General features: G+C 45.8%; 1 protein-coding gene across 1 annotated transcript in view; it reads right to left on the bottom strand.

The window, feature by feature from the left end:
* Positions 1-20,624, bottom strand: part of LOC132332460 (contactin-4) — a 278,899-nt gene that overhangs the window by 224,639 nt on the left and 33,636 nt on the right. The window contains exon 2 of the mRNA XM_059856845.1: positions 15,695-15,739. The gene's annotated coding sequence lies outside the window, so the exon portion shown is untranslated. The remainder of the gene's footprint in view (positions 1-15,694; positions 15,740-20,624) is intronic.

Genomic DNA, 20,624 nt, shown 5'->3' with positions numbered 1-20,624 from the left:
CAAGGGGATTTTCTAACTCACAGGGCACTGCAGGAAGTTTTTTGTTCATTAGGGCACGAGTGCAGCAGAGATTTATGGACACAAATAGACATAATTTCAGGAAAAGCAGAGAGAGGGATGCACACACACAAATAACATAAAACACAGCAACTTAGGGGGATGTGCTGAGCCTTTTAAGCTCAGAGAGGACAAACATTTTGAGGCACTCACCCCTCCTAAAAGGTATTTAATAGAATGGAAAAGCCTCACGTTTCCCAGAAAGCTTTCACATACAGCTCATCGTTTTTAGACAAATGCTTTCTGAGCCCTCACTAATACAGTAAGTTATAAAAATTCTTGGCAATGTCATTCTCATTCCAGAAGCTGCCATCTTTTAATTGACACTTCTGCATTATACAAGTAAAGGACACTGCTTTCCCTCTTTTTTTTTTTTTTTCCTAATACCTTCATTTCCCTTAAAACTTATCAGGGAATTACAGACATTTCCAGGCATTAGTCTTAAAAGACATTAGCAAAGAAACATTTCAGGCCCTTAATGCCTGAGTTTTAGCAGTTGCTGAGCATTTCCAAAGCCAAAATAAAACTCAAAATGTCCTATTTTAACTCACAAACCAAATAGTACAGTGAGGCCAGTTGGAAATTTTGCTTCTTTCAGCAAGGCTCCAGTCCATGAACAAGCACAGCCCCAGACTGTCAGTCAGGGGAAATATCCAGTCCTGGGGAGCCCAACACTATTCCCAGTAGGTAAAACACATTTCTCATGTAAGAATTTTATTGTTCCAGAAATTCCATTATTTCTGTCCAGCACTGAAAACTTCCACTTCCTTTCGAAACCTTGCAAGGCACAGAAATGTTCTGGCATTGCCAAATGTCTTTTTCCCAAGCTAAAATGGAGATTGCTGGGATGGACAATGAGCACCATTCCCACACTTTATATCACAACCAGCACAATTATTTTCATTACTGTTATTTTCAGAAACATTTCCCCACAGTGCACGGAGATGTGGAGGTGGGAGCTCCAGGGGTCACTCCTGCTCCTTCCAGACCTTTAACTTTTTTGGGATTTTGAGCTACACACAACCCCCAAATTTTTAGCTTCCCTTTTCTCCTCCATCTGCAGTCCCACTCTCTAATTAGCTCTAATTATGATTTGCATCGTGAGCCTTTGGTCTTGTCCCCGGGTGCTCACCCCTCCCTTGGGGCTGACACAGCAGGGAAGGGGAGATTCACTCCAGAAGAACTCCCAGGAAATGTCACAGTCACAAAAATTTCACTGTCAGAGAAAGTTAAGGTTTATTCAAAGCCCTTTTTGAGACAAAAAAGTGAGACTGGAGATTCCACAAACTTTTCTTGGCAGCTTCTGGGCCTTTTAAGTGACAGCTTTTCTAAGGCAGTCAAACAAGAAAGTGCTCACTGCAGCCTCCCTCTCTCTGTGCCACGTTCTGCCTCCAGACTGAATTACATATTCTGCAAACTCTACTTTTTCAGAATGGCTTTCAAGAAAAAGGGGTAAATTTTTAGATGATCCAATTAATTTAGTCAGGACATGGCTGTCCTAATTAATCCTGCATGATTCAAAGACTATTTATGCAGTACAGCTGCAAGCACACAAAAATGTATTTATCCTAAAAAAAACCCCAAAATTTAGAAAATAAAAGTTTCCTGTCTTGGTCCCAAGTCCATTTGACCCGCTGGAAAAATACCACCAATTTGGAAGGAGGCTTTTAGAGCAATTTGCATTATTTTTAGGAAAGATTATCTTAAAGCCAAGATTCTGAAAGACTCTTCAGAAGTCTAAAGCACCACTCGAGACCAAGTCACAAAAGCTTTCTGCAGACAAAATTCTCATTACAATCAGCAGGGGTTTGCTCTCCTAATGAATATTTGAGTGAACTGATTGGAGTGCTCAGCTTTGGAGGTGGTTGGAGCACAAGATCTTCTTGACTCGATGATTTCCCTGCAATACACAGCGCTGATCTCTTGGAAAACAGCAATTGTGGCAGGGCTGAAAAGGCTGGAAATGGGAGAAGTTCTACCCAGAGGAGCTCTCTGAAGTACAAATTGTTCTTACTTCAATGACACCGCTCAAAGTTCCCATCAAATAAATGATCCAACTGCTCCAACTCCTTCAAGTAATACAGACAGGCTGGAATTCTTACCCTCTTGTGCAAATAAACTCGGAGAAAGAGAAATTAAGGAGTTCTTGTCCTCTGAAATCTGCCTCGATTCACAGCAGGGTGAAGTCGTGAGCCCGGCGCGGCACCAAAGGGGAGCTGAGTTACAGCTGGCAATAACCAGATCCCACAGTGGAAGCTCTCCACAGCTCCTGTCACTCTCAGTGGATCACAACTCCCATCCCTGGGTTTTAATGGCCAAAGGGCAAACTGCAGCTGCCCAACAAAAGCATTTATGTTTGTGCACCACCCAAAATCCTCGGCACGGAAAGCGACGGCACTGAACGTCAGAGTTCTCATTGGCTCCACAAAGCACTGAACCAATTTGGGGAGATTTTAGGGGTTTTCAGACCCATGCTCTTCAGCAGTGGGACTTCGTGTCAGTCCACCCACTCCCAGTGTGAAAGACTGAGATCAAACTCCAGAGGTTCCCAACAGGTTCTGACCCCACGCAGACCTTGGGGGATGCTCTGTAGGCATCACCCCCTCAACCCCAAGTCCTGCCGAGTGGTTTTGGCCCTGCACTCTGGAATTGGCCACCTCTCAACACAGAATGCCAGGGCAACTTCTCCATGGGATATTCCAAGTGGCACAGGGAGGTTTCTGAGTCCTTCCCAGCCCACCCTTGTACATCCCAGAGTTCCACAATCAACCAGTTTTGCCACCAAAGCCAATACAAAATCCTCCTGTCTCCTCTCCCTCTCTTCATTCTTCTTCCCCATATTACAATTTATACCCTGTTCTCCTACAGCAGTTTTCGTTGGGCTGTTTCATCAAGTGGATCATTAAAAACAACATTTCTCTGATTACATTTATTTAGTTTTACTTATTTAAATAGGTTGCTTCTCCAGAAAGGTCACTTACTCTTATTTCTCCTTTTTTCCCCCAAGAAACAGAAAATATTTTAGTACGTTCTTCTATTTAAACAAGCACAGTAGATTAATTAATGTATTTAGTCTCTGGAAAGCTTCTAAGTTCTGTCTAGCAGAAAGTGGCCATGAAATTTTCTAGTTTTTTCCCTGTAATTAGGCATAATAATTAGCACAATAATGCCCTTGTTAATATCCCTAATTATATGCAACTAGTGCATCAATAGCTCCTAGAAGGAAGCTGGTTACCTTTCCATCTCCTGTGGGCACCAGGATCCTGTGCTGAGCAAGGACAGGCTGCGGAGCCACAAATCAAACAGCAAAACTCCTCACTCTAAACCAGCCCCAACACCAAAACCACTCCTCAGAAAAGTCGTAAAACAGCTCCCAGCCAGGCAAAAAAAAAAAAAAAAAGTTCAATAAACCCTCCACATCCAAAGCAGCACCAGGTTCTCCCAGCACCCAATTTTGCCATTTGTTCTTTTGGACTCATTAATCAGCTCCGGCCGCGGGTTCTGACGGAACCGACGCAGGGACCTCTTCCATTTTCCCATTTTCAGTGCGTCCTGCCCTATCACCAAGCTGCTCAGGTGAGCTCTGCTGGGAGGCTGGCTCCTTCCAGGAATAGAAATTAATTAATCAGTGTATTTTCCACCCCCGTGCCAGGAAAAACATCCCTGATTAAAACGCCGCGCTCGAGTTTTCGCAATCACGGCCGACGCCGCTATTGATTAAATGGAAGCCTTGTGAGCACTCACTCATTTTAGAGGTGGATTTATTTCATTCTTCTCAAGCTGCTTTGTTTTAATTAAAGGGTGTGTTCGAGACATGCTATTATTACATATTGAGAACACCTCTGTAAGCCTAAACTATCTTTGTGGGAAAAGAGAGTGCTCGTGGATGATGGAAGCATTAATTCCCCCGTTCAAATCAGTCTGGAGAACAGCATGCCTTGGAGGCAGTCACTGAAACTTGGTGTGGAAGCTCCAAACCCATCCATAACTCTGCTTCCAGACAGAAAAAAATGCTTCAAACACAAGCAGTTGGGGCACCCCAAATAAATCCCACCCAGACTGCAAAGCTGGCAGTCTTGGCATCTTATTTGGCTGATGTCACTTAAATGGAAATAAAAAGAGCAACCTTTTGGTCCCAGCCTCCATCAGCAGCTGTCCTCAGACACTTGGTACACTCAAATTCCATCTTATCCTTTCCACATCCCACAGGACAGGACATCACACTTGCCCCTGGCACCTTTTCACATCTCACTGCTTTCTTTTGTATCTTCATGGAGACAAATGTTCACCAATTTCTGTTGAAAACACCAGATATTAATCCTCACACATTCCATTATAAGGAAATCATGCTAAATTAGCCCAATAATTACAAATTGTGAATTTTCTGGTCAGGTCTGATAGATGAGGGCTTGAAGCACTCTTGACCTTAAATACCTCATGCATTTCTCAGTATTTTACTTCCAGTGCAATTGCATGGAATCCTCTGGGAAGATAAATGCACATTCTTCAGTTATTCTGCCATTTTTAACTTACCAAAGCCACACAACCCTTCTAAAGATGTCTAGAACATTTTCAAACCTCCATGTGCATAAATTAGTGGTGCTGCATAAGGCAGCCCTAATTTATGCACTCACTATGGACACAGTTAGCTCCCCTGCACCAGAATGCCAAACACATTTCCTTAATAAAGCAGAACGGATCACATCTAATATTTATACAGAAGGCCAAGCTTTGACTGTTGTGTCACCAACTCCAGACTATGAGAAAGGAATTCTGAATCAGCAGGGATACTTTCCACCATCCCAGGTGCTCCCAGCCCTGTCCAGCCTGGCCTTGGGCACTGCCAGGGATCCAGGGACAGCCCCAGCTCCTCTGGGCACCTGTGCCAGGGCCTGCCCACCCTGCCAGGGCAGAATTCCTTCCCAATATCCAATTTAAATCTCCCCACATGATGAGGCTCTGTGGTCTCACCCTCCTCCTGCCCAGAGCAGCCCCTTCCCCTCTGGGTGCAGACAGCTGTCAGGGACTCAATACCTTGATTATTCTCTTGTTAATATTTTGATCTCTCCCAGCCCAGCTGGTTTCATTCCTTGGTAAGGCTGAGCCAAGCCTGAGTGCTCACAAGCTGGGGCTCCACCGAGGGAGCTGAGAGTGACGTGGTGAACTGAGAGAAAACAACCCAAAACTGCTGATGACGTTTGTGCTGTGGATGTTTCTCACTCCTGTTGGGAAGCAGAAACCCTGCCAGACATGTCTGTGCTGTGGTGATTCTGCTTCAAGCCCTCCCTCTGCATTTCTAACCTACTTGGGGCATCTCCCATGGATTTATTTTGTCAAATTTTGGCTGCCCCAGGTGCCAAGAGCATCACAGAAAACACCAGGGACCACATCAAGGTGGCCAAATCCTGGGAAGGCTTAACTGTGCTGAGGTTTGCACAGTTAAATCTCAACCAAAATATTGACTTAGAGCAGTGCTGTGTAGCTAGCCAAGATCAGGGTAAAGCAGTCTGTGAAGTGGACCATAAACTGATAAAGAAATGAAGTGAAATGGGGAACTGCTTGCCTGCATCCTCTGTGAGGAGAGTAATTTAAGATACTGCTGTCCCACAGGAAATGTGCTTACAGGGGCTCTGAGCAAAGCCATGTCTGATGAACAGTGGCAGGATGAAGTGCACTAAGTCACATCACAAGACAAGCAAACCATTTTTCACCTTTCAGACATTTAATTCAAGCAGATTAATCAAAATGAGACATTTTGATTTTCATGGATTCCTAAATTAGTTTAACTCTTTTATCAAACAACCTCTGTTCAGGACTCTGGTAAGTTAAAGTCATATAAGCATTTTACAGCAGAGTAACAAAAAAAACCACATTATTTTTATAGCTCTAATGAGAAACCTATACCACCAGAAATTATGCAAAATGATACACCTGCAATAGAGTTGCTCCAGTGAGTGCTCCCATTTTGCAACCCACAAACCCCTTCCAGCCCCAATAACACAAAACCTGGATCAAAACCACTCATAGTTTTGCTCAGGTATGTTTAGGTTTAAGTGTACAACTCTGCAATGAAGTTTGGCATTCTTTAAGCAGAGGGCAGTATTACATCAGGAAATGGTTATTAAAGTTACCTGCTGCACAGCACGGGAGATTACAGCACTGCCAGGGAGCAGACATATTCCAGGACACTGATTTTATGGATGTATAAAGTTTCTGAAACTACAGCTATATTCAATTACGACAGAAAATTACAGACAGGAGAGCACTGCAGCCTCCTCCTACACTTTGCTAAGAATAAAAAAAACCTTCTTGTCAATGCATTGTTTTACTCTGACCAAGTCCCTTGAATCTCAGAGGGTTTACCCTTCTCTCCTCAAATTAGCAGCTCATGAAATATGAATGTACCAGCAACTCTGCCCATTCATCATTTAAATCCACACGTTCTCCCATCCCTGCTGGAGCTGGCTCTGCAGTCCCCTAACAGGAATTACTCCTCTGAGCACCCTTTGATGCTTTTGGCTCCTGCAATCCCCACCCCTGCTGCTGCTGCCCCTCGGAATGGCAAAGTGGGAGCAGAAAACCCAGCCAGGAGATAAAATTCCCCAGCAAAGGCTCAGCCTTAGAACTTTCCCTCCTGCTTTGACATTTGTGTAACATTCAGAGGCCTCTTGCTCACACAGAGATGTTCCTCATCTCCAGCCAAGCACTTCAGATGGGAAGAATTATCTATTCCTCACTGACATCTTCCACTAAATGGAACATTTAATTAATTTGGTGCTAGGCCAGTCTGATCTCTTCTGCTCGCACGGAGACGAGCACGACTTGTAACTCTCTGGCACCGTTTCTTCTCCTCCTCCTCCTCCTCAAAAGGAACTTTAGTTGTTTACAGAATAGATACAAGAAAAGCCAAGCTGGTACAGTGACACATCATTAGTTAAAAATACACCACAGCATAAAGAGCTTTAGTGCCGAGAGCGCATCGGAATGCGGAATTACACGAAAATGGCTCAGGAAGGAAAATGGAAGTCATCTGGAAAGTGGTGATTTTTCCTGCTACAGGCTGGAACAGAACAAAAAAAGACTGCAAGCACTTTGTGTTGTTGCAGAAAGCTAACTTTAGTGCAATTAACAGAGTTGAAAAAACGGTATAAAGGGTTATAAAAATACTTGGAATGCATTACCATCTCTAAAATGCAGATGGCAAACAGGGGGTGTGAGGAAATGGGGGGGAAGGTCTCAAAAACCAGCCCAAAGTGCAGGACCCTGGCCAGGGGCAGCATAACCAGCAGGGACAATTTGTGATTTGCAGCAAGCTGCAGGGAGCTCTGAAGACAGAGAGGTAGAAATGCAGCAGAGGTGAGAGGAGCTCCTGGGCTGATTCCTGAGCAAAGCCCAAAGCCAGCCAGCCCCACGTTGGGTCTGAGAGCCACAATGAGCTGGGACTGCACAGAGCACAGCCCAGGGAGCCAGGCTGAGCTCAGCTCAAAACCACAGCAAAGCCCAGAGCTGGGAGCTCCCTGTGAGAGAAAGCTCAGCTCCTGCCTGAGGTTGGTGGTGATGCTGCCTCGTGGTCCTGAGCTGCTGGGAACTCAGAGAGAGCCCAGGTTCACAGCTCAGAACAGAAATATGGGCAGAGACCCCCTGAAACAAACCACTTACACCTTGCTTTGAAATGGAGTTCAGACTAAAATAGCAAATTGAAAACCTGCAGGTGAAATGTTGTCAGGTACCAACATCTGTACAACACCTGCAGGAAGGTCTGGTTGGAAGGGACCCCAAATCCCACCCAGTGCCAGCCCTGCCATGGCAGGGACCCCTCCCACTGTCCCAGGGTGCTCCAGCCTGGCCTTGGGCACTGCCAGGGATCCAGGAACAGCCACATTTCCTCTGTGCCAGGGTCTCACCATCCTCACAGAGAAGAATTTCTCCCTAACTGACCAATCTTCCACCCAGTGACATCAGAGCAAGGCAGCCCCAAGCACACCCAAGGCATTTGGAATGCTGGAAAGCTGAAGATCAGACAGTTTAAGGTCTTGATGCATAAAACAGAATATTCCTGTAGCTGTTCCAAAAGGAATTACCAATATGAGATTGCCAATAGTGGGGGCTCGAGTTACAGGGTGTAACAAAGCACAGCCCACTGCAGCTCCAGGGCTGCCAAAGAAGTCACCAAGAAAAAGTGAAAGAGATGCTCTAGTGACATTTTAAAGGGAGGGAAAAAACAGAGTTAGCTCTAATCATCATCTTCTGATGAGGTGTTTTAATTCTAGGATAACAGACTGTGGCAAAACCTAAATAAAAACAAAGAATCAGGACACATCTGTTCAGCATGAAAACGTTTTTTCCCCCCCGTCTGCTTCCTATGGAAGAAAAAAAGACTTCAAGGACTGTGCTGAGGATAAGATCTGCTGTATCAAAGCAGGTGATACAGCAGAGTTGTGATAATTCTTGTGGAATGAGAGGAACGAAGATTAAGAGGAAAATGAGGAAATAAGAGATCTTTGAACTGCTTTGAAGTAGGGCACCAAAAAGCTGCTCCAAATTCCCATTAACTTCAGCAGTGCATGAAATGCAGGTTACTGCCTGCATGGCTCCACGTTCTGGAAATTCCAACAGTGGGCAGTTAAACCCTGGAAACACCCAGATCTCAGGCAGGGAAAGCAGCACAGCTCTGCACGCTCAGAGCTGGCAGTGAGTCAGCAGCACAAAGGAGAACACAGCTCCAAGAGGAACAGGCACACGGGGAAGAGCTGAGGGCCAGGAGGAGTGAGGAGGAATGGGAATAGTGGCTGTGAGACTGAAGTGATAACTCCTAAAAGATTTACAAGTGGTGAGGGAGCTGAAGTGGTGGGAAAAGAGCAGAAGGAATTACAGGCTGGAGACAAAAAGTGAGTCAGATTCCAGCTCCTTCTTTGTGCCACATGGTGTATTGAGGACAGCTGCCACTCAATAAATCCTAAAATAACTTTTTACTAGAAAACTTTGAGCAGGGCACTTGCACCTCCACAAACCCCTTCCAAATCAAAAACCACCAGAATTTGCAACATGGTACAGGCAGATCAATAATTTAAAAAGAGCTTTAGGAGAAATCAAACAAAATGTGTATTTGCAAATAAGGAGCTAAAGATGTTGTTCTTAAAATGGAATAAGCAGGGACAATGATCAGCTTGAATGAATCAAACAAACCAAACCCCTCTTGTTTTCCTTCTCAATAAGTTTCTCAGGTTCACAGTTGTCCTGAGATCCAAACTCAAAGAAAAGTTCAAAATTGACCCTAAGGAATTTTTCTCCTCCCTTCAGTTGGCAGATGGATCCTTTGAAGCAAGGAATCCATTTGCCAAACACTTCCAGGGGGGCAAGGGATGCAAATTTTCACCCAAGACCAACATAAAGACAGAGAAACCAGGGAAACATTTGAGGGACTCACACTCCAACAATTTTATGCAGAAACACATCTATAATATTTTTATTGTAACTAATAGGGTGACAAAATCAGTTACAGCAAAGATTAGACTGAATATTTTAACCCACAAAGATTAATCTGAATTAGAGATTTCCTGAAGAGCCTTTTTTTCTGTTTGAGTTGCTTATTTTGAGGTATCAAATCTTTTTAAAAGGAGCAGTAAAATCAAAGTGTGCCCCAGTGAGCCACGAGGGGTTGGCAGCATCAGGTGTTTCACCCAGACTTTGCTTTGGTTTGGGGTTTCCTAATTCCTCAGTATCACAGAATCCCAGACTGGCTGGGGTTGGGAGGGTCCTTAAAGCTCATCCAGCTCCACCCCTGGCACCTTCCACTATCCCAGATTGCTCCAAGCCCTGTCCAGCCTGGCCTGGAATTGAGCAAAGACTTCAAAGCCACTGGTGGAGTATCAAACCTGGCAGCAATAATTCCACGTGCCACAATCCCAGCACTGAACCAAACCTTTGTGTTTGCCAATTTAGCTTTTTTTTTTTTTGTCTTATGAGGCTGTGGGTTAAAAGGGGCACCAGAGATGCACATTCAGTACACCTCATTTCCATCTGTAAAGTAAATGTTTAATATTCCAGGAGTCGGAAATTAATTTCCTAAATGTTAATTGATGCTATTTCAAATTGCTGAGGGCACATTGAAGGCATTTCAAACGATTCACACAAGATTTGATGGCAAAGGAGCCATTTCAGCAACGGGCAGAGCCACAGCCATCCCTCCTGTCCCACCTGCAGCAAGAAACACTCCCTGAAAACCAAGGGAAACGGGGGAACTGCAGCTGACTAAAATCCAACCTGACTTTGTGTCCTTCCCTTGAGGACAGAGATGCTTTTAGGGGTGTTTTGGGGTTTTTTTGGCACTGTGGCCATCACTGATGACACAAGTGGTGGCCATTCAAGCCACTCAGCCCTTCACAAGCACATCCTCAAAGAACCAAAATGATGAAATAATCCAAATAATTGCAAGAAAAAACCACCATGAACCCCCCCCACCCAGTTGATCTGCAGCCCCACAGCCCCAGCAGCATTCCCACAGGGTGCTCCTCTCCCAGCCTGCAGGACAAACCACAGCTCTGGCCTGGGATAATCGATGGAAAAGGGTCAGAGCCTGAGGAGTGAGCAGCAATCCTGACAGCCAGCTGTGCTGGGGGGAACAGGGGCTCTCCTGCTGCAGCACTGCCACTCCAGCCTTCCTCAGGAGCCCCACACTCACTGAGCACCCCTGGGGGCACAGGCACCACCAGCTGGGGCGTGACGGGTGCTCCATCTCCAGCAGCAAACCCCACTGTGATTTTAATTGAATTCCTGCAGCCATTTTATTTTTTCCCCACACAGCCTCTCCACTCTCTATTTCCCCCTCGCTCCCAGTGATTCAGCAGTTTATTCCTCACTACACTAATCCCTCCATAAGACAGTTTCTCATCCCTTTCAAGCAGTGCTCATGACAGCAGTTGCCCATATCACTGGTGTTTGGGGGGCTTTTTTTATTTTTCTATTAAATAGGGATTTATCTCAGACACGCTTTGGCTTTCAGGCTCCACCACTTTTCCAGCCATGAGGAGCATCATGAGTCCTCACACTGTGCTCATCCAGTCTCTCAGCTGAGCTGATGACAGCCATGCAGGAATTAAAAAAGGAGGCAGAAAAATGGAAATCTGGAGCCCAGAGGATCAGAAACAGGCAGTGACACCTGGAACCTGAACCAGCTGTGAAATGTTCTTCAGAATACCTGGAAAATACATATTTACAGGGGACTGCACAGACCTGCCAGCTGCCTGAGTTACTCACCTAAAAGGGGCAGAAATTCAGTTAATAGGGAGAAAAAAAAAATAGGGAAAACAAACTGGCAGGACCAGAGCTCCCAGCAACTCCTATCACTCAGTAACACCTTGGAATCCAGGCTGAGCCATCTTGACCCAGCTGTTTGGGCAGAGGCTCAAAACTCAGTCTAGTGACTCTTCAGTGTAGTAATGAGCAGTTTAATTGCTTCTGACCATAATCATCCAACAGCCATGAGCTGTTTATCTGAGAAAAATTAATCCTCAAAGGGTGACCCTCGTGTCCACAGCGTGTTCTCAGCCGTGGAGTGATGGATAAGTTATTCCAAGCCAGTCCACAGAACCACTGGTAGTGGCATTTTATCATCAAAGCTCCTTTGCCCTTAATCAAAGGCTAATTCAACATGAAATCCTTAAATATGGGCTGCACCACAAGATAAAGTTAGCAACCTTGAAAAGGCTGGGAAATGGCAATTTGCACACACAAACACAAGATTGAGAGCTCCCATCACAACCTGCCTCATCAATCACCAGCTGCAGGGGCTTTAGCAGGACTATTTCCAGAGTATATTAAACTTCACCACATCTTAACCTTCTTGTAAGGCCACAATAATCTCTTTTATAATATCAAACCAGTGCAGAAGGGCAGACTTGCTTCGTGCTGAAGTGTGCCTTGTGTCAGATTGCAGATTTAACAGCCTTGCTCCCTTCCCAGACGTTCCTTGGTGTCATTTCAGCCCCATATTCCCACTCAGGGAGCACAGGCAACACATCTCACACATACTCTGAAAGGAAATCCTGTGAAATGCTGGAAATGAGGCACATCCCTGGAGCTATCACCTGGTAATTACCTGTGCTTCCAAAATCTCTTGGCAAGGGAAAGATCTGCCCAGGCACCTGTGACTGAACTCCAATTTATCCTAAGTTTTGTCCAAGTATTTATTTATCGTGATGTGAAAAGGGTGAAAAGTCAAGTCATGAGGACTCCATCCCAAATATTACTCAAAAATATTACTCAAAAAAACCCAAACAAAAACCCCAAATACTCCAAATCTCAAGCAAAACTCAGACTCTGCAATAACTAATTACAATCAGGGTTGTATCAATAAGCTGCCATTTCACTCAGAGAGCATCCTGACTTTGCAGCAACCAGCTCATCCTCTAAAAACACAGCTTAAACCACCCTAAAGTGGCAGTTTTGGGGATTCTCTTCATCAAATTACTTCAGAACTATTGATATTTTAATTTTTGGGTGGCACGAGGAGCCCAAGGGCTCAGGGCAGAAGGAAGCAGCCAAGGAAAGGGATGGCAGAGAGGCCCAGAAGGTGAAAAGCAGGAGAAGGGAACCAGGCTGGGAGCAGGAGATAATACAGAGGAAAAGAAAGGACACAGCAGATTTTCAGAGGATCAGGAAGAGTAGGAGGACGTGGTGGCAGACACATCTGACAGTGAGGAGCCAGGGAAGGAGGACAATTCAGGACCCTGGGAAGCAGAAGGATGCCTGGAGATCACAAACAACCCTTGTCTTTGAAGGAGGGATCTAAACATGGCATGTTGGAGGCAGTTCAGTGCCCATCCAAGTCATCCTCTCCCACAGGGACCCCCAGCACTTCCAGCTGAGCCAAGAGCTGCCAGACACAAGCAGTCACACACCAGGCAAAGGGGAAGCTGCCCGTGGACAAAAGCAGTCCCAATCCTGCCAAACCAGGCCCTAAAAGCAGACTCTGCCCACCAGAATCTCCTGTTCCAGAGCATTCAGTTTGAGGACATTTCTCCAGCACAAATGTGCGTTGTCTGCTGGTAATAATTCTAATTAAATTTGCACTCTGAGCCTGGTTGTGGGACACAAAGCACAGATGCTACCAACTCTAAGAGGACTGCTGTCACTGTTTTAATTAGCTGGACAGGTAATCAAGTCGAATTTTGTAATTATACCACTGCAAAGCACAAATGTTTCCTTTCAGATCCCTACTCCTGGAGTCACTTTGGTCAAGCACAGGCAGCTTTGAGCCACAAGAGCAGAAGCAAAAGCCCAAGCTTGGCTTCCTCAGGGCCTGGCTTTGACTCAGCAAGGCTCATGTGCTGCTGAGGAGCGTGGGAGAGAAACTCCTGCCCACCCCCAGAGATGGAATATGCATAAAAGCTGAATCTGCAGTCCCCAAATGTGTCATTTTGTCAAGTACAGCAGAGTGTGTGACCACTTTTCCCTAAAAACCACCCTGTGCTTGCTCCTTGAGAGCACAGCTCTGGATCCCAAGGCTCGCTGCCACCAGGGCAAGGGGCAGACTTTGGGCACACAAAATTCACTTTTTGGGCTACCTCAGCAGCTTGGGGGATACTGCTGTTCCCACTCCCCACACAGGAACCAAATTCTGCCTTGTGGGGCCATTCCCAGACCCAAACACCCCACAGGGCACTGCTGACCTTCTCATGGCTCCCATTCACCAAGGGCTTCCCCACATCTGCTTTTATTTCCAGTGTCCTTTCACTCCCAATGCCACTGATGCCTTTTGGGCTACCTAAAAACAGAGGCCAGACAGATTTAAGGCAATAAAAAGCTGCTCTATTTATTGAAGGTGTCAATTTTGGGCAAACAAACCCCCCAGGGGCTGCACCCAAAAATGGATGATGGGTCAGGGTTTGCACACTTTGTTAAGTTTGGTCCATTTGCATTCTGGGGGTTCATCTGCCAATTCCAGCTCCAGCTAATGAAGTCACTGACCCCAGGTTTGCTCCCCCAACTCACTTCTGTTCCCATCTCTGGGCCCTGAGGCAGTGAGGGGTCCTTGACTGCCAGGCCTGGAGAGGAATTGCTGTGTCTGCCCCAAATGGGGAAGCAGCAGCTCCCACTGAGTGTGGAGTTTGGAGTTACACACTGAAGAACTGCAGAAGTACAAATGGATGGAAATAGAAAAACTGAAATTCTGAGGCAGCCCCAGAATGGAGGCATTTAACCCAAATTCCAGTCACATCCTCACTAATGAGGAGTGTTTACCCAAGAGTTAAAGGCTCTGTAAACAGAAAGCAATTTCCATCCTCCGGGCTGGGCTGGTGTCAGCATTTGCAAACCATCACCAGCGTGCCCAGAACTGTCTGCTCCAGTCCTCCACACTTCCTATCAACCTGGCATTTAAGGATTTGGAATGCAGAACACAAGGCTGCAGCCTAAAAATAATATCCTGAGATTTGATCCTGCACTTCTTATTCAGGCTCAATTAATCAAGGTTGCCTAACTCTTCAGAAGTACTTTTCATCAGCAGATTGAAAACACTTCCCACATGAAATGGGGATCAGCATCTCCTTTTTACTGTGGGGAACCTGGAAATGAGATTTCACCTGAAAAGGAGCTCTGAGGCTAATTTAGGAGTACTGTCCAAAGGGATGAGGAGTCCATTATTCAAAGTTATCTTTTATATTAAGAAATAAGCTTTTCCTTTCAGACCACTAGAAAGACTAGAAAGGGATCTATCACAGGATTTATCATGCTGTCTTTGAAAACCTCACACCAAGAGAGCACATTCCAAGAGAGCCAGGCTGAATGAGAGTATTTACTTGATCTCCAGCTCCAGTTTTCATTGTGAACACCCCCCAGGACTAAGGAGAAACTCCCAAGAATTAAGAAATTAAATATTTTTGTCAGAAACCATCTGTAGTCTCCCTGAACAGATACAGTAATGACATCTAAAACTGAGACAACATTCATTTCTCAAATAATTGTAAGCTCTGAAAACATCTTGCTCTCCTTTGGAAACAACATTGTTCAGACTTAAAAGCACGTTGGAAAAAACCCCCTCCAGATAATTTCAGGGTCTGGAGAACAAAACCCACCTCTCCACTAACAAGATTGATTCCCTTTGACATTCAAACTGAGAGGCCATTAAGAAAATTTGAGTTTCAGAAACGCCACAGGTTTTTTTGACTAATTCAATTGCAGAGTCAATCATTCAATGATTAATTAAACACCAATTCTGAAAATCTCTTGACAAGAACAATAAAAGCCTAACCAGAAAAAACAACTCTGAAACATTATTGATAACAAGATATCAATTTCCTTTTGAAAGAGAGTCACTCTATAGCTTCTATACATCCTGTTAAATACATATAATTTACAATTTACCATTTACAATAATAGCTGAAGGCAAATTGTTCCACATTCCCCATAAACCTTCCAATGTAGAATTGCATAAATGCAACATACACACTTAAATGCAGATTTATATATTCTTTTAAAAGGGGAAATCAAAACCCCCTGTCAGGGCACAGAGAAACTCCAGGACAAATTCTCTAAAGCACAAACAACACAAAGGAGATTCTGACATTCGATGCAATGATGTTAAGAACAAAGAGAAATTAGCACCAACCCATCAGAATTAGGATTAAAGAATTGTTACCTTCTCCAGTGCATGATACGTCGCCTTCAGTCAAATTTCCAACACCTGAAAGAGGAAATCCAAATGGAATGTTGGTTATGCTGATATTTTAAGACACCAAATTAAATCTTGTTCTTGTCAATCTGCTTTGCAGGCAGCGAGGCTGTCTTGGATGACTTTTATTTGCTTTTTTCAAAGTGCCACTGGACAACAGCAGGAGCCTGCTCAGATCCTTTTCCACTGCTTGGTTCAGCTCCCCCCAGTCCATGAGGTCTCTTCTCCAAAACCCCCAGCCCCTGCCCTGGGGTTCCACCTTCCCACCTGGGATGACCCAAACCTTAATTTCCCCACCTCTGACTTCACTAAAGGCTGAAACTCTTCCACTGATAACTGAGCTGACAACAGACCACCCTAAATCCCCCAGAACAGGCTGAAGCAGAGCCATTTCCCATTAGATCATCCAAACCACACACTAATAAAATTTGAAAAAAAAATAAGAAAAAACAGGAAACACATTCAGCACATGATTTAAACCTAAAGCTTCACATGTTTGGGAGCTAGGTAGGGGTCACACGGAGAACATATGGCAAATGGAAATGATGTTTATGAAATTCAGTGAACACCAGAATTCAGTGGGCACCAGAAATGCAGCAAAAATATAAGGAAATATAAGCTTTTTTTTTTTTTTGCACTATCAACACATCCCAGATAGGAGAGGCAGAAAAAGAAGTCTGACATTTTGCCTGAAGATAAGCACCCATTTCCTGGGTTGGAGCTTAAATTCCAATTTGATCCGAGGAAGTCACAGCAGAGGACAGCCCTGCTCCTGTAATGGGGTCGCTCCTGAAGTCCCTGAGAATTAGATACTGAGAAGAAATTCCTCCCTGGGAGGGTGGGGAGGGGCTGGGATGGAATTCCCAGAGAAGCTGTGGATCCCTGGAATGTCCCAGGCCAGGTTGGACACTGGAGCTTGAAGCCCATGGTGTCCCTGCCATGGCAGGGTGGTACTGGATGGGCTTTAAAATCCCTTCCAACCCAAACCTTTCTGGGATTCCATGGATCTAAAAAGCTGCTCCACCCCATTCTGTACTGGGGCATTGCAGCCCTGGGAGCCCAAAGGGATATTTTGCCTTCATTTACCATGGGTGCACCACTCCCACCCAGCAGCAGCTTTCTGCAAGGACGTGGCCTGACATCTCCCAGCCTGAGAGCTCCACTCCTGGACCAGCAGCTGGCACAGCTCAATTTTCCACCTGGATTGCTGGAGTTCAGGACATCCCTCTGGCTGTCCTGGACTGCCAGGACCCCTGCCAGGGGGCTCAGAGACCCTGGCACAGAGCCCAAGATGCCTGTGGTTTTGATTGTGACCCATAGAACAAGTTCCCAACCTTAGATGAAGATCTGCAAGCCACAAAAGTAAAAGTAGAATAATAGTTACTTTGTCATGGGGCGAAAAAAATAGATTTTTGGGGTTTTTAGAATGGGTGTTCAGGGGGCAAGATGGAGGAATCTGGGTGTGCCCAGCCTTTCTCCTTCTTCTTCTTGGCCTCCATCTTCTGGGTGATGGTGGCACTTTTGGATTGGTTTAGAGTGGAAGCTCTCTAACACAGGTGACAGGTATTGGGAAGTTAATGTAAATATTGTACAGTAGTTTTTAGTATAAAAAGATAACACCACCCTGGGGGCAGGCAGAGTGCCCTGGACTGTCCTGCTGAGCAACCTCGGCTGGACAGGAGAAAGAATTTTATAGATAAGGAACAATAAACAACCTTGAGACCGAGAAATGAAGAGCTCTGACTCCTTCTTCAGTGCCAGGCTGGGAAAAGAGACTTTGAGACACATCTGGGGTCACTGTGGCCAGCTAGAGCCCCAAGGCTGGATTTGCTGGAGGGAAGAGCTCCCTCCCAGTTCAGGAGACCTGGAGGGGAACAGGTGGGATGCAGCAGCAGCCCTGGGTCTGGGAAAGCTTTTCCATGAGGAACAGGCTCGAGGCAGGCAGAGCCAGATGGAGCCCACCGAAGTGAGCACAGCGCTGGGGAGAGCGGGGAAATATTTGACATTCAGAGCTTTGCTAATTAGACATGGAGAAGAAACGAAAGGTTTTGTACCAATCAAAATATTACTCTGTTTACTGTAACTGTTCAACTTATCACTTCACTCAGGCAAAGTTTGGGAGAACAACTTGCACAAGTTAAGCAACGCTCCACCACCAACGTCGCTGCGTATTTTTAGATGCTACAAAGCCCTGGCTGCTGAAAACAAAGCAAAAAAACCCTGCAGTTTTGGCTTGGCCAAGCCTGGCCTGCTCAGTACAGCGAGATTTGGAGCCCAGCAGGCTCCCAGACACCCCTGAACCCCGTGGGCATGCAGGGCCCAGAGCCAAGGCACAAGAGGTGTCTCACAGAACACCTGCACACCAGCCCCCAGAGCTGCACCTCACCACGCTTTGGGCTCTTGTTTCACCATCCCCGGCGTGCCTGTGTGCAGAACCAAGCATGGGTGGCTTTTTTTTGGAGCAGACGTGGGAGACTCTGGATGAAATCTTGGTTTTTCTCTTCCCCCACACCCCCGGCAAGTGCAGTTACTACAAAGCTCATGACAGCTTTCTCCTGCTGGAGCTGCTCGCCTTGGGTGGAGCACAAAGCTCATCTCCCATCTGCCCACCCAGCACTTGGGAGAGCTCATCCTTTTGGGCTACAAGGAGCAGGGGACTGGTTGAAAAACCTCTCCATGCTGATTCTGTCTGCTCAGCAGCTCGAGCCAGCAGCACACCACCACTCAAACCCTTCAGAAACTGCAGGTTCCAACAGGAACTCTTCTATGGACAATTTCTTGAAGCACTCTGCCTTGGCAGAGAGATGTTGACTCAAACCAGGGAGGAGGCACATTCAGAATATTCTATTTCCAGCACAGGATTTCATCCTGCAGGAATTGCAGACACACCTGATAAAACCTGCAGATTTCGGATACTCCTGATAAAACCTGCAGATTTGGGATATTCCTGATAAAACCTGCAGATCTGGTGCTCAGGTAGCAGTGCTGGGTTGATGTTTGGGCTCCTCTCAAAAGGCTTTTCCCACCTTTAAAATTCTGTGTTGGAGATAGTGATTAAATTAATTGTACATTATCCTCACCAGCAGCACTGAACCTGAACTTCCAGGCTAGAATATCTACAGCTTTTCAATTATATTCCCCCTAAACATCAGCAGTGCCCAAGCAATTTTGCTAAATAACAAAGAAACCTCCCCTAGCCTGGAGGGTTTGGCCAGGAATTCAAACCCACACCTTCATCCCAGTGCTCCCTCCCTCAGGTGACACCATGGAAGACAGCACACTCAAATCTGAATTTAGCAGGTTCAGTATTTTCTGCGTCCCTTGTCAACAGAAGGCTTTGAAAAAAACCTTCAGAACATGGAGAGGAAGTTGTCTCCAAAGGAAAAGGCAACAACACTCTTTTAGTGCAGCTCCCCAGCCACCACTGCAGTCGTTCTTGAAGCTGTAACATCCAAAAAAACCTAAGAACAAACTCAGTTTTGTGCAAGCCTCATTTCATGTAAAGGAACAGCACATCCTTCAAGAGGGGAAAAAAAACGACTTAAGGAGAGAAAAATAAAAATAGAGAGGATTCATTTCACAGTAATACTGTGTATTTGCACAGAAAAATTCCACTTTTTTTTGTGGAGGCAGTTCTTTGGGAGCTGGCAAGAGGGAGCACTGATGAGAGCCTGGAGAAGTGCTGATCTCCCAGCTGCTGCCAGCAGCAATCCATACATTACCCCGAGTTTCTATTGACACAAACTCACACAGGGGAGCTGAGAGCAGCACTCCCAGAGACACCCGAGGGGCATTTCCCACCTGGAAGGTTTTCAGCATCATTTGCAGATCCAGCCATTCCTAAACATCCTTCCTCAGAGCACCTGGAGCCCAGGCTGCAGAGAAGGAAGGGGAGGGGGGGGTTCCCCAGGGGAGGAAATCAAGGCTGGCTCAGGACTGGCCCATTGCTGAGCACCAGGCTGGGATTCCTCACCCCCAAATCCTCCCTTGCTCACTGCAAGCACACAACAACTCATTTGCTGATTATTTTTCATCTATTTTCCTGTCCCTGGCTCTGTTGTGGTTTAGGTTTATGGAATCAGCCTCCTCTGGCACTGTTGTGCACCACCTGCCAAACCATGGACTTGTCCTATCTGCCAAGCTCTGTTTTTAACCAAGATTAAATAAAACTGAGATTTGGCATCTCTGCTTCACTCCAGTCTCAAACTAGACACTGCAGGGGCCCTCAGACTGCAGATTTGTCTTTATCTCAACCCCCTGTACCCTGTAAAGATCTGCTCCTGTTTTCTAACATGAACTTCCAAACCTTCCACACAATATTCCTCAGTTAGGCTAAAGGAACACAAGAACCACAATCCTGTGGGCTATGGGCTCATTAAGAAATGCTAATTAATAATCAAGTGCACCCAAACTCTTGCTTCTCTTCATTTCCAGCAGCCCTCAGGAGGAAAGCTGCTCTGTTCCATCCCTACTCCTGCTCCAAGAGGACATTCCCTGGATGAAATCCATGCCCAGCCAGCTCTGCCCTAATCCTGCCTGTGCTGCTTCTCCAAACAAAGGCAGAGGGTGTGAACTCTGAATTAGCATCACCCCAGCCCTTCCCTGGCCTCCCTCCTGCTCACCCAGCTCAGCCCTGGATTGATTATGGGAGCTCAGAGGAGCAGACAGAGCTTGCTGGAGCTGAAATATCAATCCCATGTACAGAAGCATTTCCTGTGCATTTAAACACTGTTTAGTGAGTCAGCCAAAATCATTCTGCAAGTGTCATCCATCTCCTGAAGGAAAAGCTCCAGCAGCCTAATCCCAGCACAGCTCTCCCAGGGACTGAGGGCTTTCACTCCCAAGCAAAATGCTGTCAGAACACAGAGCTCATGTGATTTATTCTAACTAAAAAAAA

Source organism: Haemorhous mexicanus, chromosome 11, assembly GCF_027477595.1.
Source record: "Haemorhous mexicanus isolate bHaeMex1 chromosome 11, bHaeMex1.pri, whole genome shotgun sequence".
Lineage (NCBI taxonomy): Eukaryota > Metazoa > Chordata > Aves > Passeriformes > Fringillidae > Haemorhous > Haemorhous mexicanus.
This window is presented reverse-complemented; position numbering and strand designations above follow the sequence as displayed.